Source organism: Heteronotia binoei, chromosome 21 (genome assembly GCF_032191835.1).
Source record: "Heteronotia binoei isolate CCM8104 ecotype False Entrance Well chromosome 21, APGP_CSIRO_Hbin_v1, whole genome shotgun sequence".
NCBI lineage: Eukaryota > Metazoa > Chordata > Lepidosauria > Squamata > Gekkonidae > Heteronotia > Heteronotia binoei.
Genome location: NC_083243.1, coordinates 1,725,296 through 1,752,101, shown reverse-complemented (window position 1 = coordinate 1,752,101; position 26,806 = coordinate 1,725,296).

The following is a 26,806-nucleotide window of genomic DNA, read 5'->3' as shown; positions in this document are numbered from 1 at the left end:
CTCCTCTGCATCCATGATAAATTGTTGCACAACTGAAGGATTTCCTTGTTTAAAGCTCCCCCCCCCACACACACCAACTTGGCAGGCCAAAGGAGAGAAATTAGAGAACATTGAAGAGAGTGTCATATACAAGCCATTGGGAGTGGGGTGGGGTCCATTGTCTTCTATGGGCAGGGGTCCTTTTGTAGAAAAATAGGTGGTAGAGCTCATTAGCATAACTCATTAGCATATGCCTCCCTCCCCCCACCAGCCAAAAGCAACTCAATGTAAGAAAGGAGAGCCCCGGGTGAGCGAAGCCTGCTTGGGCTGGCTAGAGATCCAGCCAGCCCAAGCAGGCCTTGCTCGCCTGGGGCTCTCCTGGGCCACCCCCCCCCAGTCAAAAGGCCAGCAAGCCACCCACTGCCCAAAATCACATCGGAAGTGGAGAAAGGGTGGTGTGGGCTTCTCCAGGGGTTAATGAGGGCTGCTGGGGGCATGGCAAAGGCCATGGGGGCTGGCTGGCTGCCCGCTCTCCTAATCCAGGGATTGTTATGCAGCTGCACCTCCTATTCAATGGACAAGGAAGGTAGGTGGGGAGGAGGAGGGGGAACCCTCTGAAAGGTTCAGGAACTGCACTCCTGTGAGCTCCTGCTGAATCTGAAGCCTGTCTACGGATATAGAACACATTAATTTATACTAGTAAGTTTGAAGTTATAAATGCATATAACCTTCATGGCAAAGGTGTTGGAAAGTCAACTCTTTACACCTTTGGTTGCCTGGAGTAAACCATTCTGGTATCAGCCTCAGGACTTCTGCTGTGAGGACAGTAATTGTAGCCTACCTCGTAGGGTTGTTGTGAGAATGACAGCAAGATTGTGTAGAGCACATCAGAAGAGCCCTGCTGGATCAAATCAGGGGCCCGCCTACTCCAGCAACCTCTTCCACATGGCAGTCGCCAGCCGGTTCCTCTGGCAGGCTGAGAGGTAGAGCAGAGAGGCCAAGGCCTTCTTCCTATATCCCGCCCCGCCCCCCCCGCCAGCCGTGGGTTTCAGAGGTTTGCTGCTTCCGGCCTTGCAGCCAGTGAAAGGATTCTCCTTGAATCTGCTTTAACTCCCACTACCCCCATCATTTTTAAAGCCAGGCCTTGAATTCAGCAGGAGCTTGCAGGAGCACAGCTCCTGAACCTTTCAGAGGGCTCCCCCTTAGGGTTCCCAAATCCCCCGCTAGGCCTGGAGACTCCCGATTTGGAGCCTCCTCCCCCCGCTGGCCATAAAAGGGAAAGCGGTGGGGGGAGGGGGAGAACGGCAGCCCTTCGCACCCAGCCCCGATCGCAGCAGCCAGAGCTCTTCCGTTTTCTCAGGCTGCTTCCCGCCCCCAGTCAGCTGGCCGGTGAAGGGAGGGGAGCCCAGCCACGCCCCCAAAGGACCATGTGCCTTTGCACCTCCGGAGGTGAGTGAGTTCTGTCCCCTGCATCAGATTTCCCAGAAACGGGGGGGGGGGGGGAGGGGGAGGGGGGGGAGAGGGAAACGTCTTCTCATAGGGTATAATGGGGAATTGATCTGGAGGTTTCGGGGGCTCTGGGGGAGCTGTTTTTTGAGGTAGAGGCACCAAATTTTCAATATAGTATCTAGTGCCTCTCCCCAAAGTATCCCCCAAATTTCAAAACGATTGGACCAGGGGGTCCAATTCTATGAGCCCCAAAAGAAGGTGCCCTTATCCTTCATTATTTCCTATGGAAGGAAGACATTTAAAAAGGTGTGCTGTCCCTTTAAATGTGATGGCCAGAACTCTCTTGGAGTTCAGTTATGCTTGTCACAGCCTTGATCTTGGCTCCACCCCAATGTCTCCTGGCTCCACCCCCAAAGTCCCCAGATATTTCTTGAATTGGACTTGGCAACCCTACTCCCCCTCCTCCTCCCCACCTACCTTCCTTGTCCATTGAATAGCAGGTGCAGCTGCATAACAATCCCTGGATTAGGAGAGGGGGCAGCCAGCCAGCCGCCAGGGGCTTTGCCAAGCCCCCAGCGGCCCTCATTAACCCCTAGAGAAGCCCGCCCCACCCCACCCGTTCTCCACTTCTGATGTAATTTTGGGCAGCGGGTGGCTTGCTGGCCTTTTGACTGGGGGGGGGGGCGACGAAGAAGAGCCCCAAGTGAGCGAGGCCTGCTTCAGCTGGCTGGATCTCTCGGCAGTTCAAGCAGGCCTCTCTTGCCCGGGGCTCTCCTTTCTTGTGTCAGGTTGCTTTTCCTTTCTTGTGTCAGGTTGCTTTTGGCTGGTAGGGGGGCAGCATATGCCAATGAGTTATGCTAATGAGCTCCACCACCTATTTTTCTACAAAACAGCCCCTTTTTAAAGCTATCTATGCTGGTGGTGATCCCTATGTCCACTGGCAGTGAATTCCATAACTTAATTACTCACTGAGTAAGGACGTCTTTTTAAAAAAAATCTCTGGTAGGGTTCCCAACCTCCAGGTGGTGACTGGAGATCTCCTGGGATTACAACTGATTTACAGGTGACAGAGATACCCTGGAGAAGTCTCAAACACCACCCTTCACGGGCTCCACCTCCCAAGTCTCCAATTCATCTGGAGATAAATTGCAATTCTGAGCAATCTGAAACACATCCCCAACCCTCCCCCGTGCCCCCCCCCCCAGAGGTTGGCAGTCCTTCTAACAGCTCCTGTTTGCTGCCCTTCAAGGGAAGGAGTTGGTCCAATTCAAGAAACATCTGGGGACTTTGAGGGTGGAGGAAGGAGATTTTGGGGGTGGAGCTAGGAGATATTGGGGGTGGGGCCAGCAGCGAGTTCATGATGATTGAGCTCCAAAGGGAGTCCTGGCCATCACATTGAAAGGGGCGGCACACCTTTTGAATGCCTTCCCTCCATTGGAAATAATGGACAGGGGCACCTTCTTTGGGGGCTCATCGAATTGGACCCCTCGTCCAAACTTTTTGAAACTTGGAGAACAGGCTTCCTCAGGAGATGGTGGTTTTTCAACAGAGGCTAGATGGCCATCTGACAACGATGAAGATCCTGTGAATTTGGGGTAGGCATTTGTGGCTTTCCTGCATTGTGCAGGGGTTGGACTAGATTACCCTGGGGGTCCCTTTCAACACTAGGATTCTATGGTTCTATGACTGCTAGAGCAGTTCCTCAGAGGAACAGGCTGTCTCGGGAGGTGGTGGGCTCTCCTTCCTTGGAGGTTTTTCTACAGAGGCTAGATGGCCATCTGACAGCAATGCGGATCCTGTGAATTTAGGGGAAAGTGTTTGTGAGCTTCCTGCATTGTGCAGGGGGTTGGACTAGATGACCCTAGAGGTCCCTTCCAACTCTAGGATTCTAGGATTCTATGACTGTTAAAGCGGTTCCTCAGTGGAACAGGCTTCCTCCTTGGGAGGTGCTGGGCTCTCCTTCCTTGGAGGTTTTCAAACAGAGGCGAGATGGCCATCTGACAGCAATGAACATCCTGTCAATTTAGCGGGGAGGTATTTGTGAGTTTCCTGCATTGTGCAGGGGGTTGGACTAGATGACCCTGGAGGTTGCTTCCAACTCTAGGATTCAATGATTCTATGACTGTTAGAGCGATTCCTCAGTGGAACAGGCTTCCTCCTTGGGAGGTGGTGGGTGGGCTCTCCTTTCTTGGAGGTTTTTCAGCAGAGGCTAGATGGCCATCTGACAGCAATGCTGATCCTGTGAATTTAGTGGGAGGTGCTTGTGAGTTTCCTGCATTGTGCAGGGGGCTGGACTAGATGCCCCTGGCGGTCCCTTCCAACTCTAGGATTCTAGGATTCTAATATTTTGAAGAGAGGCCCTGTATGCAGCCCCACAAATTTGATGCCTCTGCCACAAAAATCAGCCCCACCCCCCAAGCTCCAGATACCCACCGATTAATTCTCCATTATACCCGGTGGGAATCGGTCTCCACAGGGAATGCTGGAGTGCCTGGCAGACATTTTCCTCCCCCCCCCCGCTTTCTGATGACCCTGAAGTGAGCAGAGGGCCTCCAAACCAAGGGACCCCCTGCCCTCACCTGGGGACTGGCAACTCGAGGAAGGAGAGATGCTTCTAGGGAAGGCAGAGTAGCTGACCCCCCTGGATCTCGAGCCGAGGACTGCCTGTTACATCCAGCTGCCCCGTCTCAGCATTGAAAGCCAGAGGCCTGAAAGAGGGTCCCAGGAGGTATCCGCTCATCCTCCAGTGAGAGAGTAGAGAAGCAGCAGAGCGCCCACCTTTTCCACAGCCTGTTTTTAGCGCCATCCGGGCTCCCTGGCTCAAAACGAAGCTGCCAGGAGGGAGGTGCTGGAGATGGAATTCCGGATGCACACGAGCCAATCCGCCTCCCTTTGCCCCGGGACCAGGGCACAGAAGGAGGCTGCTGCTGCGGCTGATGGACTAATAGAAGGGGGCAGAGTGTCACAAGTGATTACTCCAAGAGGGGAATGGAGTGTGGCAAGGCCCCTGTGACAGCCGCCCCCCTCCCCCCACGGCAGGAAGGCAGCCGAAGGCGGGCCAGGGCTTCTGCTGGAGAGGCACACGCAGGGAGGGAAAGAAGGAGAGCCTCCCCCATCAGAGCCAACCCAGACTCTGCCCAGTCTCCCCATGCAAAGAGGGGTCCTCGCCAGATCCTCTGAGCTAGAGAGGAAACTGCTTTCAAAAGAGAGGGGCTACCCCAGAGCTATGGTTTACGTAAGGACATAAGAGAAGCCATGCTGGATCAGGCCAGTGTAAGAACCTGTCCAACGCTCTGTGCCACACAGGGGCCAAAAAAACCCAAGTGCCATCAGGAGGTCTATCAGTGGGGCCAGGACACTAGAAGCCCTTCCACTGTGCCCCCCCACCCCCAGCGCCAGGAATACAGAGCATCACTGCCCCAGACATAAGAACATAAGAGAAGCCCTGTTGGATCAGGCCAATGGCCCATCCAGTCCAACACTCTGTGTCACAGAAGAACATAAGAGAAGCCCTGTTGGATCAGGCCAATGGCCCATCCAGTCCAACATTCTGTGTCACAGAAGAACATAAGAGAAGCCATGTTGGATCAGGCCAATGGCCCATCCAGTCCAACACTCTGTGTCACACAGTGGCCAAAAAAACCCCAAGTGCCATCAGGAGGTCCATCAGTGGGGCCAGGAAACTTGAAATCCTCCCACTGTTGCCCCCCGTCCCAAGCTTCAAGAATACAGAGCATCACTGCCCCAGTCATAAGAACATAAGAGAAGCCATGTTGGATCAGGCCAGTGGCCCATCCAGTCCAGCACTCTGTGTCACACAGGGGCCAAAAACCCAGGTTCCATCAGGAGAAGAAGAAGAAGAAGAAGAAGAAGAAGAAGAAGAAGAAGAAGAAGAAGAAGAAGAAGAAGAAGAAGAAGAAGAAGAAGAAGAAGAAGAAGAAGAAGAAGAAGAAGAAGATGATGATATTGGATTTATATCCCGCCCTCCACTCCGAAGAGTCTCAGAGTGGTTCACAATCTCCTTTACCTTCCTCCCCCACAACAGATATTCCAGCAGCTGCAAGTGGAGGAGTGGGGAATCAAATTCAGTTCTCTCAGATAAGAGAGCTCTGGCTGACCCAAGGCCATTCCAGCAGGTGTAAGTGGAGGAGTGGGGAATCCAACCCGGTTCTCCCAGAGAAGAGAGCTCTGGTTGACCCAAGGCCATTCCAGCAGCTGCAAGCAGAGGAGTGGGGAATCAAACCCAGTTCTCCCAGATAAGAGAGCTATGGCTGACCCAAGGCCATTCCAGCAGCTGCAGGTGGAGGAGTGGGGAATCCAACCCAGTTCTCCCAGATAAGAGAGCTCTGGCTGACCCAAGTCCATTCCAGAAGCTGCAAGTGGGGGAGTGGGGAATCAAATTCATTTCTCCCAGATAAGAGAGCTCTGGTTGACCCAAGGCCATTCCAGCAGCTGCAAGTGGAGGAGTGGGGAATCAAACCCGGTTCTCCCAGATAAGAGAACTATGGCTGACCCAAGGCCATTCCAGCAGCTGCAAGTGGAGGAGTGGGGAATCAAATTCAGTTCTCTCAGATAAGAGAGCTCTGGCTGACCCAAGGCCATTACAGCAGGTGTAAGTGGAGGAGTGGGGAATCCAACCCGGTTCTCCCAGAGAAGAGAGCTCTGGCTGACCCAAGGCCATTCCAGCAGCTGCAAGTGGAGGAGTGGGGAATCAAACCCCGTTCTCCCAGATAAGAGTCCGCACACTTAACCACTACACCAAACTGGCCCCTGATTCACCTGCAAGACCCGTGAAGCCAAGGGAGCTGCGTGTGATGCCAGTCATTGAGAGAAGAAGAGCACACACAGACACCCCCTCGCCAGCTGTGAAGATATCCTTCTGACATGTCTCCCTGGCATGAGCGGGTAAGACAGGGCAGCCTCTGGAGTCCTCTCCCAGGGACACGTGACCCTAATTGCAGTTAATGCTCTCTGACCGCTCTGGGTGTTCCCACCCGGGCTCTGAGGAATTGGAGTGAGCAGGCCTGGGGTCATGGGCCGGTGAGGCTAATCTCTCAGTTGTGCTGGGAATTGCAAGGGACAGGCTGAACATGGGGGTGGGGTGGGGGAAATGGGCTCTGGGGATCTGCCAGATCAAGTCTGGCTCTAAGGAGATAGAGCCCCCCTCCCAATCTCTTTAGGCCCCAAGCTTCGATCGGAAGAGGCAGGCAAAACTGGAAGAAGAAAAGATGAGGGGAGCGGGGAGAGACTTGCAGTGCAATCCTAAAGGGAGGGATGGTGGCTCGGTGGTCGAGCATCTGCTTGGTAAGCAGAAGGTCCCAGTTTCAATCCCTGGCATCTCCAACTAAAAAGTGTCCAGGCAAGTAGGCGTGAAAAACCTCAGCTTGGGACCCTGGAGAGCTGCTGCCAGTCTGAGGAGACAAGACTGACTTTGATGGACCGAGGGTCTGATTCAGTAGAAGGCGGCTTCATATGTTCAAGAGAGTTATACTTTCTGAGGGCACAGCTGATGTTGCCACCTTGCCTTGAGTATCCCAACCGATTGTCCCCCAGGTGGCATCAGCAAAGGGAGATACTTTGAAGACGAGGAGCCCTTCCTGGGTGGCAGCCGCCTTCCTTTCCAGCTAAAAGCCTTGCTGTGCCAGGCCACGATCCTGCATCACCAGGAAGACCCAGAGCCAGGCCTGGGTTAGCAATTAGGCCAAGTAGTTCATAGTTCATAGTTCAGACCTTTACTGGCTGTGTGGCCGCTGTGGCCGGACCTGCCTGTCCCACATTGGTCTTGTCAGCCACCAGCGAGCCTGCAGCAAACGTGGACTATTGCACCCTTCTTAAATCTTCGTTCGCGAAGCCAAGCCGAGAGAGAGAGAGAGAGAGAGAGTTCAGACCTTTACTGGCACAAGAGCAATAATGATTCACAATCAAAAGTAGGTACAAAGACTTGAAATACATAAGAACAATACATAAACAATCAATTAAATAGCAGCCGATCATACTAATCAAGAATAGACAGCCAGCAATTAAAATGCAGTAGTATGCCTAGATTTAATTGTACAGGCTTCTACTAAGAAGTTCGCACCACATGTAGTAATATGGGGATTAACGTCTTCTAAAAGGTAGGACGGAATTTTCCTTTCAATAAATACATTGTGTTGGAGATACTCAGCTAAAAATTGTCTCCGTTGTGAGGCCAGGAGAGGACAGTCTAAAATAATACGGGATATAGAATCAAGGACTCCTAATTCACGTGGACATAATCTATTTTGGAGAGGTATCTGTCTCAACCTACCCTAGAGAACTGCTGATGGGAAGGCGTTTAAACGAGCCGAAGTAAAAGTCCGACGATGGAATGGGGAGTCTAAAGGGAAAAAAATAATGGGGTGTCTTCCCATGCCTTTGGGGTATACGTAGATTGTAGACACTGGCCTATGTGGCCCCAATGCTTTTAGGGGCCCTGGGCCAGCTCCCCACACCGTTTCCCCCCTGCTTGCAGCCCTCCCTGCCTGCATGTGCAGCCAGCAACTGAGCCGCTCTTTGCCCGGCATCGTTGCCAAGTTTGCCTCTCTCTGCCTCTCCCCCACAGCTTTGTCCAAGGGGCTTTTGAGAAGGGGCCTGCTGGCTGCATCAAGGGCCATGGGGGGTGGGGGCACTCTCAGATAATTTGTGAGCGGGCCCCTGAGATTTTGCCTGCCTAGGGGCCTCCACAGGGTTTAATCCGACACTGTCCAGAGCCTCTTTGCCACCTCACCTGTGTGAACACCCAGAGAAGTGACTGTTTGTGTGGGTTTGTTGGAAACTCTGGGGCAGGCCCCAGCCCCCACCTTTCACCATGGCTTGAGCACTGCTGGGGAAAGAAGTGCAGCACTGCCTGTTCTGGAGGCTTGAAGAGGGAACAATGGGGGGGGGGGAGATGAGCTGCCCCCGCAGCAGCCTGCCTGCCTCTCCCAGTGCAGAATTACTGACCGTTAGAGCGGTTCCTCAGTGGAACAGGCTTCCTCCTTGGGAGCTGGTGGGCTCTCCTTCCTTGGAGGTTTTGAAACAGAGGCTAGATGGCCATCTGACAGCAGTGAAGATCCTGTGAATTTAGGGGGAGGTGTTTGTGAATTTCCTGCATTGTACAGGGGGTTGGACTAGATGACCCTGGAGATCCCTTCCAGCTCTAGGATTATATGATTCTATGACTGTTAGATTGGTTCCTCAATGGAACAGGCTTCCTCCTCGGGAAGTGGTGGGCTCTCCTTCCTTGGAGGTTTTTCAACAGAGGCTAGATGGCCCTCTGACAGCAATGAAGATCCTGTGAATTTAGGGGGAGGTGTTTGTGAGTTTCCTGCATTGTGCAGGGGGTTGGACTAGAAGACGCTGGAGGTCCCTTCCAGCTCTAGGATTCTAGGATTCTATGACTGTTAGAGCGGTTCCTCAGTGGAACAGGCTTCCTCGGGAGGTGGTGGGCTCTCCTTCCTTGGAGGTTTTTCAGCAGAGGCTAGATGGCCATCTGGCAGCAATGAAGATCCTGTGAATTTAGGGGGAGGTGTTTGTGAGTTTCCTGCATTGTGTAGCCTGGGGGTTGGACTAGATTCGTATGTGTGTGCATGGGTGTCTGTGTGTGTTTTAAGTGAATCCTCTGCAGGGAGCTGGTGTGTGTCAAGGTCACAGTGTTCATGGATGCTGGTGGTTTACATTGAGATTCTTGTGTTCCATCTAGGTGAAGGCTCTCATATTTTTTTGTATGTTCAGATTCTCACATTTTACATTGGTTGGGGCAGTCGCGGGGGCCCTTGTTCAGGGGCCCAAAGAATTGTAATTGAAATCTGGAAGTGATTTAAAGGGCCAGCAGCTCCCCTGCCATTTTGGTGTCGGTACCTTACTGCCCCACTGCCAAATCCTAGAGAGTTTCCCCAGAGGCAAGGGTGGCCAAACTGCAATTCATGAGCCATATGTGGCTCTTCCACACATTTTGTGTGGCTCTCAAAGCCCCCACCACCCTGTCAGCTGGCTTCGAGAAGGCATTTGTCTCTTTAAATCACTTCTCCAAGCCAGACAGAGCCTTGGAGAATGTAATTAAAGTTAACGTTGCTTTCTTTCCACCTCTCCCTCTCTCCCCATCTTCCTTCCTTCCCTCCTCCCTTCCTCAGAGAGCCAGTTTGGTGTAGTGGTTAAGTGTGCGGACTCCTATCTGGGAGAACCAGGTTTGATTCCCCACTCCTCCACTTGCACCTGCTGGGATGGCCTTGGGTCAGCCAAAGCTCTCTTATCTGGGAGAACCGGACTTGATTCCCTACTCCTCCACTTGCAGCTGCTGGAATGGCCTTGGGTCAGCCAGAGCTCTCTTATCTGGGAGAACAGGGTTTGATTCCCCACTCCACCACTTGCAGCTGCTGGAATGGCCTTGGGTCAGCCAGAGCTCCCTTATCTGGGAGAACCGGGTTTGATTCCCCACTCCTTCACTTGCAGCTGCTGGAATGGCCTTGGGTCAGCCAGAGCTCCCTTATCTGGGAGAACCGGGTTTGATTCCCCACTCCTCCACTTGCAGCTGCTGGAATGGCCTTGAGTCAGCCAGAGCTCTCTTCTCTGGGTGAACCAGGTTTTGATTCCCCACTCCTCTACTTGCAGCTGCTGGAATGGCCTTGGGTCAGCCAGAGCACTGTTATCTGGGAGAACAGGGTTTGAGTCCCCACTCCTCCACTTGCAGCTGCTGGAATGGCCTTGGGTCAGCCAGAGCTCTCTTATCTGGGAGAACCGGGTTTGATTCCTCACTCCTCCACTTGCAGCTGGTGGAATGGCCTTGGGTCAGCCGAAGCTCTCTTATCTGGGAGAGCCGGGTTTGATTCCCCACTCCTCCACTTGCAGCTGCTGGGATGGCCTCGGGTCAGCCATAGCTCTGGCAGAGGTTGTCCTTGAAAGGGCAGCTGCTGGGAGAGTCCTCTCAGCCCCACCCACCTCACAGGAAGCCTGTTGTGGGGGAGGGAGATGAAGGAGATCTTGAGCTGCTCTGAGACTCTGAGTGGAGGGCAGGGTATAAATCCAATATCTTCCTCTTCTTCTCCTCCATCCTTCGTTCCAGCTCTCAGACATTTATTCTGAGGGGCTCTTACATTTTGTTTGGCCACCCCTGCCCATAGGGGACATTGGAGGAAAAAAAGGAAAGGAAAGAAAACCCAGAAACAAACAGTGGATCTGAATACCATACCTGTATCTGGACCCCAGGAAACTGGTAATGCCATTCCCCCCCCACTTTAATTTTATTTGATAAAATAAAATAATATATCCAGATTCTTATAAATACCCTTTTGTTTTTGTTTTTAGTGCACCCTTCTGGTCGCTGGCGACTGAGCAGTGTGGCTCTGTACCAACCAGAGCTTCTGAACTGACTTTAAGGGCAGAACCACCCTGAGTGCATTAGAACAGACTGGAATGAATTCACAGAGTCAGGTCAGCTGATCCCTCTTCTGTGCTAAATGAAGCTTGCAGGAGGCACTAACTTGCTTCTGCAGTAATAGTTCTGGGTTCAGTTGACTTCCTTGGTTCTTAACTGAGTCTGCCAGGGCCAGCTGTGACCCATAAAAAAATTTCCTTCGGGAATTTAGGCTTCCCACAGCCGTCAGGCAGGGGCTCAGGACTTCTCTAGCATCACCTGGTGGGTTGGCTAAAGAACTAGAGAGCTGAGCAGCATCAATATATTGGGGACAGCCTGCCCCCAAACCACAAAGGGTATCTCCTAACAGTTTTACGCAGAAATTAATTAGTATGGGGAGACAAGACTGAGCTGTAAGAAACCCCAAAGGACAATTCCCACACCGAACGGGCCCCCAAAATAAATTGGCAGCAATGAGCATTTGGGTAATTTTTGCGGTGGTGACATCTGGCTGTTGTGGAGGGTCTCAGTTAAAAGGGCTTTGATCAACGGATTATATATTAATGTATTTTTCTTCTAATGGCAAACTATATGTATGTTACATGTCAAAAGGCAAATTAGTTGGATGGGAAAAAACTTATGAGAAAGAAACGCCCTCTTTTTGGCCCAGGTTTATAACAATTGCGTGATTAACAGCTATTCTCACATTTTGACATATTACGGTTTTATTGCTTTCTCATACTCAGGCTACCCAGAGCAAAGGTTTGCTCAATTTGTTAATTTTACTATTCTGTTACTGGATCTAAAATGTGTACCATTTTGCATTCTAAACCACTGCCTACCAGCTATATGCAGCTCTGCTCACTGTACCTGATTCCTCGTCTGATGAAGTGTGCTTGGAGCACATGAAAGCTTGCGTTCGGAATAAAACTTTGTTGGTCTTTAAGGAGCCACTTGACTCCGACTTTGTTCTACTGCTTCAGACCAACTTGGCTGCCCGCTTGGATTGATCAACTGATGTTTCTGCCATGCCAGGCATCAAAGTCACCCACGCAATTCTCATAACAGACTTACAAATGTGTCAGCACCGAAGCTGGTGTTGTGTGTGTCACACAGTAGTCACCTTAGAAAACCAGGTGGCTGTAGTGGCCTGGGTTGCTTTTGCCCAGCTTTAACTGGTGCGTCAGCTGTGTCTCTTCCTGGCTCAGTCATATCTAGCCACAGTGATCTTTGTCTTGGCTGCATCTAGACTGGACTACTGCAATGCACTCTACCTTGGGCTACCCTTGAAGACAGTTCAGAGGCTGCAGCTAGTGCGGAACACTGAGGCTGGCCTGCTGGTTGGGGACAGCCATCAGGAGCTTAAAAACCCTGATATTACAGCAGCTGCACTGGCTGCTGGTCTGCTCCAACAAGATTATGCATGGGATGGATAAAGTAGAGAAAGAAGTACTTTTCTCCCTTTCTCACAATACCAGAACTTGTGGGCATTCGATGAAATTGCTGAGCAGTTGGGTTAGAACGGATAAAAGGAGGTACTTCTTCACCCAAAGGGTGATTAACATGTGGAATTCACTGCCACAGGAGGTGGTAGCAGCTACAAGCATAGCCAGCTTCAAGAGGGGGTTAGATAAAAATATGGAGCAGATGTTCATCAGTGGCTATTAGCCACAGTGTGTGTGTATATATATATGTATAATTTTTTGGCCACTGTGTGACACAGAGTGTTGGACTGGATGGGCCACTGGCCTGATCCAACATGGCTTCTCTTATGTTCTTATGTGACCCAGAGTGTTGAACTGGATGGGCCATTGGCCTGATCCAACAGGGCTTCTCTTATGTTCTTATGTGACACAGAGTGTTGGACTGGATGAACCATTGGTCTGATCCAACAGGGCTTCTCTTATGTTCTTATGTGACCCAGAGCGTTGAACTGGATGGGCCATTGGCCTGATCCAACATGGCTTCTCTTCTGTTCTTATGTGACACAGAGTGTTGAACTGGATGGGCCATTGGCCTGATCCAACAGGGCTTCTCTTATGTTCTTATGTGACACAGAGTGTTGGACTGGATGAACCATTGGTCTGATCCAACAGGGCTTCTCTTATGTTCTTATGTGACACAGAGTGTTGGACTGGATGGGCCATTGGCCTGATCCAACAGGGCTTCTCTTCTGTTCTTATGTGACACAGAGTGTTGGGCTGGATGGGCCACTGGCCTGATCCAACAGGGCTTCTCTTATGTTCTTATGTCCTGAGCCAGATTCAAGGTGTTGGTCTGGATCTTTAAAGCCCTGCGTGGCTTGGGACCCATCGCTTCAATTCTGCTAATGCAAATGTCCCTGTCCAGTTTTTCCCTCTGTATGTTCCTAGCTCTGTAATGATTGTGTGAATGCCAGTGTAACTGTGTGGTTGTGTGATCTTTATTCTCAATAAAACACCTTGGATTTTAGCAACCAATCTCCTCATATTTTATTGGGTCTCCGGAAAAGTCAGACTCCCATAGACACAGGTTGTTGATCCTGCTCTGGCTATTTACCTGTTAATTTTATTTCCCCAATTTGGTCTCAGAGGCAATTGGGCTAAGAGTAGGATTGCCAGCTGGGGTTGGGAGACACTTAGAGATATGGAGGTGGGGCCTGGGGAGGGAGGGGAGGGGCCTCAGAGTACAATACCATAGAATCCATCGTCAAAAAGCAGCCATGTTGTCCAGAAAAACGGATCTCTATTGTCTGGAGGTCAGTTGTAATAGAGATCTCCAGGCTTCACCTGGAGGTTGGCAGCTCTAGGACCAGGATATCTGTAGGACCCTCCTCTCCCATATGAGCCTGCCTGGAAATTAAGATCACAGGGGAAGCCCCCCCCCACCGGCTATCCTGCCAATCACAGAAGGCTGGTGGGTACACAAGAGAGAGCCTTTTTGGTTGAAGCCCCACAATTATGGAGCAGCCTCACCGCCAATACTCCCTCTAAGCTGCAAAAATTCCACTTCAGGAGCTCCTGGCATTCAAGTGGTGAGCTCCTGCATAAATCATTGTGCTCTGGGGCTATTTTTCCAGAGTTGAGACAAAAATGTGTGAGCTGGAGGCTAAAAACACTGTGAGCTAGCTCACACTAACTCAGCTTAGAGGGAACACTGCTGACCTTTAGGAGGCAGCTGGAGACAATTTTACTTAGGGCTGCATTTGATTAAAGCAGTCCTAACTTGAGATTATAAATGCTGGGTTTTTTTAATGCAATACGTTTTATGTATTTTATTAATAGTGTAAACTGCCTTGAGCTCCATAAGGAAGAACATCTGCTAAGAAGCATTTTAAATATGTAAGTGAATGCAATGATGCAAGCTTGCAAGTAAGGTCTTTAAGAGTCATACAAACAGAGCCCCCGGAGGCACTGGGGATCATAGTGACCATAGCCTCTTAACCAGAGGTGTCAAACGAGGCCTGGGGGCAGTATCAGCCCCCCCCACCAGAGGGCTCCTATCAGGCCCCCAAGCAATTGGCAGTCATCTGCTTCCTTCTTCCTCTCTCTTGCTTCCTTCTGCATCACAGCTTGCTTTGCCAGGCTTGCTCAATCGCACAGGAGCTACAGAGCAAAGCCTCTGTTTTCTGCATTGGCTGAGGCTCCTCCCTTGGGAAGGAAGTGGCAGGGAGGGAGAGCTTGCTTTGCCAGGCTCCCTCAGTCACACAGCAGAGCTACAAAGCTAAGCCTCTCTTCCTTCTATTGTCTGAGGCTCCTCCCCCTCCTGGTCCCCTGGGGAAGGAAGGAAAGAGCCAGAGCTTCCTTTGCTCAGTTCCCTGGATTGCACAGGAGAACATAAGAACCTAAGAGAAGCCATGTTGGATCAGGACAATGGCCCATCCAGTCCAACACTCTGTGTCACACAGTGGCCAAAAAACCCCAAAACCCAAGTGCCATCAGGAGGTTCACAAGTGGGTCTAAAAGCCATTCCACTTTGCCCCCCCCCCCAAGCACAAGAATACAGAGCATCACTGCCCCAGACAGTTCCAATAATATACTTTGGCTAATAACCACTGATGGACCTCTGTTCCATATTTTTAATCTAACCCCCTCTTGAAGCTGGCTATGATTGTAGCCGCCACCACCTCCTGTGGCAGTGAATTCCATATGTTAATCACCCTTTGGGTGAAGAAGTACCTCCTTTTATCCATTCTAACCCGACTGCTCAGCAATTTCATTGAATGCCCACAAGTTCTTGTATTGTGAGAAAGGGAGAAAAGTACTTTTTTCTCTACTTTCTCCATCCCATGCATAATCTTGTAAACCTCTATCATGTCACCCCTCAGTCGACATTTCTCCAGGCTAAAGGGCCCCAAGCATTTTAAACTTTCTTCATAGGGAAAGTGTTCCAAACCTTTAATCGTTCTAGTTGCCCTTTTCTGGACTTTCTCCAATGCTACAATATCCTTTTTGAGGTGCGGTGACCAGAATTGTAAACAGTATTTCAAATGAGACTGCACCATCGATTTATACAGGGGCATTATGATACTGGCTGATTTGTTTTCAATTCCCTTCCTAATAATTCCCAGCATGGCGTTGGCCGTTTTTATTGCAATCGCACACTGTCTTGACATTTTCAGTGAGTTATCTACCATGACACCAAGCTCTCTCTCTTGGTCAGTCTCTGCCAGTTCACACCCCATCAACTTGTATTTGTAGCTGGGATTCTTGGCCCCAATGTGCATTACTTTGCACTTGGCCACACTGAACCTCATCTGCCACGTTGACGCCCACTCACCCAGCCTCAACAGATCCCTTTGGAGTGCCTCACAATCCTCTCTGGTTCTCACCACCCTGAACAATTTAGTGTCATCAGCAAACTTGGCCACTTCACTGCTTACTCCCAACTCCAAATCACTAATTAACAAGTTAAAGAGCATGGGACCCAGTACAGAGCCCTGCGGCACCCCACTGCTTACCGTCCTCCACTGCCAAGACTGCCCATTTATACTCACTCTCTGCTTCCTATTAATTAGCCATTTTTTGATCCACAAGAGGACCTGTACTTTTACTCCATGACTCTCAAGGTTACTAAGGAGCCTTTGATGAGGAACTTTATCAAAAGCTTTCTGTAAGTCAAGGTAAACAACATCTATCGGGTCTCCTTTGTCCACATGTTTGTTCACCCCCTCAAAGAAATGTAACAGGTTAGTGAGGCAAGATCTTCCCTTGCAGAACCCATGCTGAGTCTTCCTCAATAACCCGTGTTCATCAATGTGCCTACTCATTCTGTCCTTGATAATGGTTTCTACCAACTTTCCCGGTATTGAAGTCAGACTGACTGGCCTGTAATTTCCTGGATCTCCTCTGGAACCCTTTTTAAAGATGGGGGTGACATTTGCTACCTTCCAGTCCTCAGGAACGGAGGCAGATTTCAATGAAAGATTACAGATTTTTGTCAGAAGATCCACAAGTTCAACTTTGAGTTCTTCCAGAACTCTGGGATGTATGCCATCCGGACCCGGTGACTTATTAGTTTTTAAATCGTCAATCAGGTGAAAGCACCTTTAAGACCAATGAGTGGAAATGTTTTAGGTATGTTTTGTTTTAAGCTTTTAAAAAATCGTTGTGTTTGTGTCTTTTATAAAGTTTATCTCCGTGCTCCCTGGCATTACATTTTATGACACACAAAGCCCTGCCCGACAAGGTCTCATTTATGTCAGATCCGGCCCTCGTAACAAAAGAGTTCGACACCTCTGCACTTGGCTGTAAATTTCCTTGGAGGTTTTTCTGCAGGAGAAGGCCAGGGTGTCGGAACTCCATCCATTGATAAAGTCCCCAGACCTACCAGCCTCCCCACCAGGGCCAGCTTGGGACATCTCAGCTACAGGCTTGGCTGATCGACTTCACCAATCAAGCCGTAAGGCCTGTTTCCACTCAGAGTGTATTGTTGGAACTCTCTGTCTGAGGCAGTTATGCTCTGTATTCTATATTCTGGGTGCTGGGGGGGGGGGGGGCACAGTGGGAGGGCTTCTAGTGTCCTGGCCCCACTGGTGGACCTCCTGATGGCGCCTGGTTTTCTTGGCCATTGTGTAACACAGAGTGTTGGACTGGAGGGGCCATTGGCCTGATCCAACATGGCTTCTCTTATGTTCTTATGTGACACAGAGTGTTGGACTGGATGGGCCATTGGCCTGATCCAACATGGCTTCTCTTATGTTCTTATGTGACACAGAGTGTTGGACTGGAGGGGCCATTGGCCTGATCCAGCAGGGCTTCTCATATTCTTATGTCTGAGGCAGTGATGCTTTATATTTTTGGTGCTGGGGGGGCAACAGTGGGAGGGCTTCTAGTGTCCTGGCCCCACTGGTGGACCTCCTGATGGCCTCTGGGGTTCTTGGCCACTGTGTGACACAGAGTGTTGGACTGGATGGGCCATTGGCCTGATTCAGCAGGGCTTCTCTTATGTTCTTATGACTGGGGCAGAAATGATCTTTATTCTGGGTGTTTGGGGGGGGGCACAGTGGGAGGGTTCTAGTGTTCTGGCCCCACTGATGGACCTCTTGATGGCACTTGTTTGGTTTTTTTTACCACTGTGTGACACAGAGTGTTGGACTGGATGGGCCATTGGCCTGATCCAACATGGCTTCTCTTATGTTCTTATGAGCTCTTCCTGGATTCCTTTCACCCTGGACGGCCAGCAGGGGCTGGATTTGGGAAGTTCTACGGCTTCTAGAACAAGCTTGGAGGTTCAATTCCCTGGAATGCGACCTGAATTAGGTACAAGCCCTAACCCACTTCCGTTTACCCTGGAGTAACGATTTTGGAATGCCTTCCGCCCTTTTGATAAATCGCCACAATTAGTCTCAGTGTGCAGCCGCGTCACTGTGGATATTTTTGGAATCTGTGCATCTGAAGGGATAAAGGCCTGCTGAGCAGGCACGCACACCCTCCCCCCCCCCAGTCCCCTGATTTCTTCGACTCACTGCAGGGCATGAATACTTTATGAGGTGTAAGAATATTTACAGTGGATGTGCTTTGCTGAGGAAGGGGAAATGAAAGGGAAGAGACAAAGCGAACGGAAAACAGGTACACTGGCTCATTCAAGCGGAAGTCACAGCGACGTGAAAGCTGCAGCTGTCTCCAAAATGCAACTTCCCAGTCACACCAGGTGATTTTTTTAGATTGAGGGCCGGTGTGATAGAAAGACCCCTCTTGTTTCAGTCTTAATAAAGAAACCTGACGTAGACTAATTAGGTGCAAACTGTGCCGTATGCAAAGTATCTTAGGGAATATAGTAGATGTTGGGACATAAAAACAAATGCCCCTTATTGGAATTTCAGAAGCCTGTGGAGTCTCTGTTTCTCTTTCCACTTCCCCCCTTTCTTCAAAAGGAATTCCCTCACTTGTTTATCTCCCTTCCCCATATAAATGTAAAGGTTTATCTCCCCCCCCCCCTTCACCACGCAAGCACTAGTCTTTTTCGACTCTGGGGTGACATCGCATCAAGACGTTTCCACAGCAGACTTTTTACAGTGTGGTTTGCCATTGCCTTCCCCAGTCATCTACACTTTCCTCCCAGCGAGCTGCGTACTCATTTTAACAACCTCAGAAGGATGGAAGGGTCCAGAGGGATGGGTCTCGATGGCATACATCCGAGAGTTCTGAAAGAACTCAAAGTTGAACTTGTGGATCTTCTGACAAAAATATGTAATCTTTCATTGAAATCTGCCTCCGTTCCTGAGGACTGGAAGGTAGCAAATGTCACCCCCATCTTTAAAAAGGGTTCCAGAGGAGATCCGGGAAATTACAGGCCAGTCAGTCTGACTTCAATACCGGGAAAGTTGGTAGAAACCATTATCAAGGACAGAATGAGTAGGAATATTGATGAACACGGGTTACTGAGGAAGACTCAGCATGGGTTCTGCAAGGGAAGATCTTGCCTCACTAACCTGTTACATTTCTTTGAGGGGGTGAACAAACATGTGGACAAAGGAGACCCGATAGATGTTGTTTACCTTGACTTCCAGAAAGCTTTTGATAAAGTTCCTCATCAAAGGCTCCTTAGAAAGCTTGAGAGTCATGGAGTAAAAGGACAGGTCCTCTTGTGGATCAAAAACTGGCTGAGTAATAGGAAGCAGAGAGTGAGTATAAATGGGCAGTCTTCGCAGTGGAGGACGGTAAGCAGTGGGGTGCCGCAGGGCTCTGTACTGGGTCCCATGCTCTTTAACTTGTTCATAAATGATTTAGAGTTGGGAGTGAGCAGTGAAGTGGCCAAGTTTGCGGATGACACTAAATTGTTCAGGGTGGTAAGAACCAGAGAGGATTGTGAGGAACTCCAAAGGGATCTGTTGAGGCTGGGTGAGTGGGCGTCAACGTGGCAGATGCGGTTCATTGTGGCCAAGTGCAAAGTAACGCACATTGGGGCCAAGAATCCCAGCTACAAATACAAGTTGATGGGGTGTGAACTGGCAGAGACTGACCAAGAGAGAGATCTTGGGGTCGTGGTAGACAACTCACTGAAAATGTCAAGACAGTGTGCGTTTGCAATAAAAAAAGGCCAACGCCATGCTGGGAATTATTAGGAAGGGAATTGAAAACAAATCAGCCAGTATCATAATGCCCCTGTATAAATCGATGGTGCGGTCTCATTTGGAGTACTGTGTGCAGTTCTGGTCGCCGCACCTCAAAAAGGATATTATAGCATTGGAGAAAGTCCAGAGAAGGGCAACTAGAATGATTAAAGGGCTGGAGCACTTTCCCTATGAAGAAAGGTTGAAACGCTTGGGACTCTTTAGCTTGGAGAAACGTCGACTGCGGGGTGACATGATAGAGGTTTACAAGATTATGCATGGGATGGAGAAGATAGAGAAAGAAGTACTTTTCTCCCTTTCTCACAATACAAGAACTCGTGGGCATTCAATGAAATTGCTGAGCAGTCGGCTTAGAGAGGATAAAAGGAAGTCCTTCTTCACCCAAAGGGAGATTAACATGTGGAATTCCCTGCCACAGGAGGTGGTGGCGGCTATAAGCATAGCCACCTTCAAGAGGGGATTGGATAAAAATATGAAGAAGAGGTTCATCAGTGGCTATTAGCCACAGTGTGTATGTATATATATATGTGTGTGTGTGTGTGTGTACATACACCCACACACATATATTGGCCACTGTGTGACACAGAGTGTTGGACTGGATGGGCTATTGGCCTAATCCAACATGGCTTCTCTTATGTTCTTATGTTCTCTGCCCCTGAGCCACGTTTGCAAAGTTGGCCTGTCTTCTCTGGGGAGTCCTCCTGCTTCGCTACCAAGCAACAAATTAGAAAGCAAAATGGATGGGGCTCGTTTGTGCATTCAGAGGCTCTGCGGCATTTGCATTCTCTGATTAGAAAACAACATTTCTGATAAACTGTACCCTCTTGGGCCGGGCGCATCAGGCTGCTCTCCGATGGAAGATCTTGCAGCTATTTATTAAGTCCTTGATGAAGCCACAGTTAATGCCGGCTTAATAGAATGGGCATCTTTTAAAGCAATCCAGTGGGCCGCTTGTCACCGAAGCAGGCTTCCCTGATTAATTAAATTAGACATTGAGCTTCATCGAGCAATTGGTGGAAAATGAAATTTTATTTACTATACACACACACACACATATATGCATGTAAACTTAATTTCATATTATGCAATCTCTCATATTCTTTCAGTCTCGTGTGATCTCAAAATTAATTTTCTTCTGTTTTGATATGTTTCCAGGCCTGAAATATTTCCATGAATAAATAACGTTTAGCTTTTCCCAGCAGGCAACTATCCCGATGATGGGTCTTGCAGCAAACTTGTGGCAGGAAAAGAAGTTCTAGACGGAAAGATGGAACTAACTCCCCTCCCTCAGCCCCAAAGAAAACCCTACTGAGGGCCAGTTTGGTGTAGTCGTTAAGTGTGCGGACTCTTATCTGGGAGAACCGGGTTTGATTCCCCACTCCTCCACTTGCACCTGCTGGAATGACCTTGGGTCAGCCAGCGCTCTGGCAGAGGTTGTCCTTGAAAGGGCAGCTGCTGTGAGAGCCCTCTCCAGCCCCACCCACCTCACAAGGCTCCTGTTGTGGGGGAAGAAGATAAAGGAGATTGTGAGCCACACTGAGTCTCTGATTCAGAGAGAAGGGTGGGGTATAACTCTGCTGTCTTCTTCTTCTTATAAATCTGGAGAGCCAGTTTGGTGTAGTGGTTAAGTGCACCTGCTGGAATGGCCTTGGGTCAGCCATAGCTCTCTTCCACTCCTCCACTTGCACCTGCTGGAATGACCTTGGATCAGCCATAGCTCTCTTATCTGGGAACCGGGTTTGATTCCCCACTGCTCCACTTGCACCTGCTGGAAAGGCCTTGTGTAAGCCATAGCTCTGGCAGAGGTTGTCCTTGAAAGGGCAGCTGCTGTAAGAGCTCTCTCAACCCCACCCACCTCACAGGGGTGTCTGTTGTGGGGGGAGAAGATGTAGGAAATTATAAGCCGCTCTGAGTCTCTGATGCAGAGAAAAGGGCAGGGTATAAACCTGCAGTCATCGCAGTTGTACTGTGGGGTGTTTTAACCTTGGCCCAGGAAAAAAAAAAAGCTAAGACTTTGCAAAACAAAAGCCCTGAGTTCAAGAGACTGCCCTGGCCTAGACTTCAGTGGGATCTGATGCCATAGAGTTTGCCTTCCAAAATGGCCATTTTCTCCAGGAACTGATATCTGTCACTTGGAGATTGGTTGTAATAGGGGGAATTCTCCAATCACCCCCTGGAGACTGGCAACCCTACATGACCCCCTGGTCTTTAGTTCAGCTCCCCCCCCTCACACAAACACCCCGAAAAACAGCTGAGAGATCCGCAAATAAAATGCAGTCATCACAAAAAAAAGTTTGATCTAATTATTTAAACAAATTCCGCTTAATCAGTTCTCTGCAGTATGATAATATTCCATTTACAAACATGCAATTAAAGCTATCCTGGAGATTATTGCTTCTAAGACGGGTTACCCTTGGAACTTTTCTACTGATAGCATCTATTTGGAATTAATGGTATGTTTGTATATGGCCTATTATCATATTAAAGACAGCTGATTAGACTGAATTGGTTGAAATTATTAGAGTGACTCCTTTGTGAATATTTCTTCATATATACCAAGACTGAAACTTCAATAACTGCTACTGTTTAGATATTGTGGGTACGGGGAAATAACGTATAGGGGGCCCAAAAAGTTCTTTTAAAGTCCCTCAATTTTTTGAAGTGTTTTTGGTCCCTCTTTCCTCTTTGGGGCTGTGTCTTTCCTCTTTGGGTCTTGCTTCTTTTCTCTTTGGGGCAGTGTCTTTCTTCTTTGGGTCTTTCCTTTTTGGGTCTTGCCTCTTTCCTCTTTGGGGCGGAGTCTTTATTCTTTGGGACTTGCCTCTTTTCTCTTTGGGGCGGAGTCTTTATTCTTTGGGTCTTGCCTCTTTCCCCTTTGGGGCCAGCAGCTCCCTGCTTTTGGGATGGTCCCATTTGCCTGTAGGTTAAAGCTGCAGTACTGCAATCCTAAGCTCTGCTTACGACTTGAGTTCGATCCCCGGTGGAAGCTGGGTTTTTCAGGTAGCCGGCTCGAGGTTGACTCAGCTTTCCATCCTTCCAAGTTCTGTAAAATGAGTATCCAGCTTGCTGGGGGGAAAGCGGAGAGGACTGGGGAAGGCAATGGCAAACCACCCCATAAAAAGTCTGCTGTGAAAACATTGTGAAAGCAACGTCACCCCAGAGTTGGAAACAACTGGTGCTTGCACAGGGGACCTGCCCTTTCCTCCGGAAACTGGTTCATCATTCAGGTACCTGTTCTTATGTTTCTGCTGCAGAGATGGGTGTTTTCGGAGCAGCATCCATTTATTTGCAAGGCGATACCGGGCTGGGAGCAACTGATTGCAGGTCAAGAGAATTTCTACAGTCTATAATTCTAACCAGCTAACAAAGTGACCTAATTGAGCAGGTTTCTAAACCAATGTGCAGAAATATCAGAGGGGGAACAGACTGTTCCATTGCAGCAGGGCTTTTTTTGTATCAGGAACTCCTTTGCATATTAGGCCACACACCCCTGATGTAGCCAGTCCTCCTGGAGCTTACAGTAGGCCCTGCACGAAGAGCCCTTGGAAAATTGGCTACATCAAGGGATGGAGCCTAATATGCAAAGGAGTTCCTGATATAAAAAAGCCATCCATCCATCCGTCCGTCCATCCGTCTGTCTGTCTGTCTGTCTGTCATCTATCCAGGGTTTTTTTGTAGCAAGAACTCCTTTGCATATCAGGTCACACACCCCTGATAACACCAAGAGTTTACATTTCGCAAACAAGCTTCTTCCAAGAGCCATCCTGTAAACTCATAACAATGACGTCAAACTAAGACATATTCAGTTTCCAAAAGGCACAAGCTTTTTGTGAAAGGTTGAGCTTGTGCCTTTTGGACACTGAGTATGTCTTAGTTTGACGTCATTGTTGTGAGTTTACAGGATGGCTCTTGGAAGAAGCTTGTTTGTGAAACACATACAAAGTCGACAAATATGTAAAGGGAACTTTGTACCTTTGGAGCTTTCGTTTTGGGAGCTTGGATCAACCACACCTTCTGAAATTGACTGCGACTTAATTTCCAGGGGACGCCTTTTGAATGGACCTTTTGCATTCTCCATGTAATCTTCCTGGAAATTATTGTGGAATCCATCCCCTCATGAAATATACTGCCTGTGTATTTGGGGCATCTGCATAAATTATTTGGATACTTTATTCTATTATTGTTGATTCATTTTGTGTTTGCACAGTGCTTTTGCTTTGCTCTATTTACTGTGTTGCAACTTTGTTTCCTGTTCCTTTAGAGCTATAATCAAGCATGGAGCTTTCAGCCAAAACTTCTGAGTGAGTCCAAGGAAAGCTAGGAGCATTGGATTAAGGCTGAAAAATTCCTCCAGGGTCGGGAATTCCTTGCACTAGCTCTGCCCAAAGGAAAATCCAGAGATTCCTTCTGTTAGCAGTCAGGTCCTTCCTCCTTCAGAGAGGCAGTTCAGTGGACAAAGAGAGAGAGAGAAGCACCCCTCCATTGTTGCCCCATAAGTTCAGGATGCTACTTGACCCTAAAATGAAACAAAATGGATGCCAGGCAGCAACAAACCTGAGCAGGTATTTTGGTAGGGTGAGTCAGAAACTGTCTGCAGCCTCTCCCGCCCTCCACTCCAATGAGTCTCAGAGCGGCTCACAATCTCCTTTCCCTTCCTCCCCCACGACAGACACCCTGTGAGGTAGATGAAGATATTGGATTTATATCCCACCCTCCACTCCGAAGAGTCTCAGAGCGGCTCACAATCTCCTTTCCCTTCCTCCCCCACAACAGACACCCTGTGAGGTAGATGAAGATATTGGATTTATATCCCTCCCTCCACTCCGAAGAGTCTCAGAGCAGCTCACAATCTCCTTTCCCTTCCTCCCCCACAACAGACACCCTGTGAGGTAGATGAAGATATTGGATTTATATCCCACCCTCCACTCCGAAGAGTCTCAGAGCGGCTCACAAACTCCTTTCCCTTCCTCCCCCACAACAGACACCCTGTGAGGTAGATGAAGATATTGGATTTATATCCCGCCCTCCACTCCGAAGAGTCTCAGAGCGACTCACAATCTCCTTTCCCTTCCTCCCCCACAACAGGCACCCTGTGAGGTAGATGAAGATATTGGATTTATATCCCACCCTCCACTCCGAAGAGTCTCAGAGCGGCTCACAAACTCCTTTCCCTTCCTCCCCCACAACAGACACCCTGTGAGGTAGATGAAGATATTGGATTTATATCCCGCCCTCCACTCCGAAGAGTCTCAGAGCGACTCACAATCTCCTTTCCCTTCCTCCCCCACAACAGGCACCCTGTGAGGTAGATGAAGATATTGGATTTATATCCCACCCTCCACTCCGAAGAGTCTCAGAGCGGCTCACAATCTCCTTTCCCTTCCTCCCCCACAACAGACACCCTGTGAGGTAGATAAAGATATTGGATTTATATCTCGCCCTCCACTCCGGAGAGTCTCAGAGCGGCTCACAATCTCCTTTCCCTTCCTCCCCCACAACAGACACCCTGTGAGGTAGATGAAGATATTGGATTTATATCTCGCCCTCCACTCCAAAGAGTCTCAGAGCGGCTCACAATCTCCTTTCCCTTCCTCCCCCACAACAGACACCCTGTGAGGTAGATGAAGATATTGGATTTATATCTCGCCCTCCACTCCGGAGAGTCTCAGAGCGGCTCACAATCTCCTTTCCCTTCCTGCCCCACAACAGACACCCTGTGAGGTAGATGAAGATATTGGATTTATATCTCGCCCTCCACTCCGGAGAGTCTCAGAGCGGCTCACAATCTCCTTTCCCTTCCTGCCCCACAACAGACACCCAGTGAGGTAGATGAAGATATTGGATTTATATCTCGCCCTCCACTCCGGAGAGTCTCAGAGCGGCTCACAATCTCCTTTCCCTTCCTCCCCCACAAAAGACACCCTCTGAGGTAGATGAAGATATTGGATTTATATCCCGCCCTCCACTCCGAAGAGTCTCAGAGCGGCTCACAATCTCCTTTCCCTTCCTCCCCCACAACAGACACCCTGTGAGGTAGATGAAGATATTGGATTTATATCTCGCCCTCCACTCCGGAGAGTCTCAGAGCGGCTCACAATCTCCTTTCCCTTCCTGCCCCACAACAGACACCCTGTGAAGTAGATGAAGATATTGGATTTATATCTCGCCCTCCACTCCGGAGAGTCTCAGAGTGGCTCACAATCTCCTTTCCCTTCCTCCCCCACAAAAGACACCCTGTGAGGTAGATGAAGATATTGGATTTATATCCCGCCCTCCACTCCGAAGAGTATCAGAGCGGCTCACAATCTCCTTTCCCTTCCTCCCCCACAACAGACACCCTGTGAGGTAGATGAAGATATTGGATTTATATCCCGCCCTCCACTCCGAAAAGTCTCAGAGCGGCTCACAATCTCCTTTCCCTTCCTCCCCCACAACAGACACCCTGTGAGGTAGATGAAGATATTGGATTTATATCCCGCCCTCCACTCCGAAGAGCCTCAGAGCGGCTCACAATCTCCTTTCCCTTCCTCCCCCACAACAGACACCCTGTGAGGTAGATGAAGATATTGGATTTATATCCCGCCCTCCACTCCGAAGAGCCTCAGAGCGGCTCACAATCTCCTTTCCCTTCCTCCCCCACAACAGACACCCTGTGAGGTAGATGAAGATATTGCATTTATATCCCGCCCTCCACTCCAAAGAGTCTCAGAGCGGCTCACAATCTCCTTTCCCTTCCTCCCCCACAACAGACACCCTGTGAGGTAGATGAAGATATTGGATTTATATCCCGCCCTCCACTCCGAAGAGCCTCAGAGCGGCTCACAATCTCCTTTCCCTTCCTCCCCCACAACAGACACCCTGTGAGGTAGATGAAGATATTGGATTTATATCCCGCCCTCCACTCCGAAGAGCCTCAGAGCAGCTCACAATCTCCTTTCCCTTCCTCCCCCACAACAGACACCCTGTGAGGTAGATGAAGATATTGGATTTATATCCCGCCCTCCACTCCGAAGAGTCTCAGAGCGGCTCACAATCCCCTTTCCCTTCCTCCCCCACAACAGACACCCTGTGAGGTAGATGAAGATATTGGATTTATATCCCGCCCTCCACTCCGAAGAGTCTCAGAGCGGCTCAAAATCTCCTTTCCCTTCCTCTCCCACAACAGACACCCTGTGAGGTAGATGAAGATATTGGATTTATATCTCGCCCTCCACTCCGGAGAGTCTCAGAGCGGCTCACAATCTCCTTTCCCTTCCTCCCCCACAACAGACACCCTGTGAGGTAGATGAAGATATTGCATTTATATCCCGCCCTCCACTCCGAAGAGCCTCAGAGCGGCTCACAATCTCCTTTCCCTTCCTCCCCCACAACAGACACCCTGTGAGGTAGATGAAGATATTGGATTTATATCCCGCCCTCCACTCCGAAGAGTCTCAGAGCGGCTCACAATCTCCTTTCCCTTCCTCCCCCGCAAC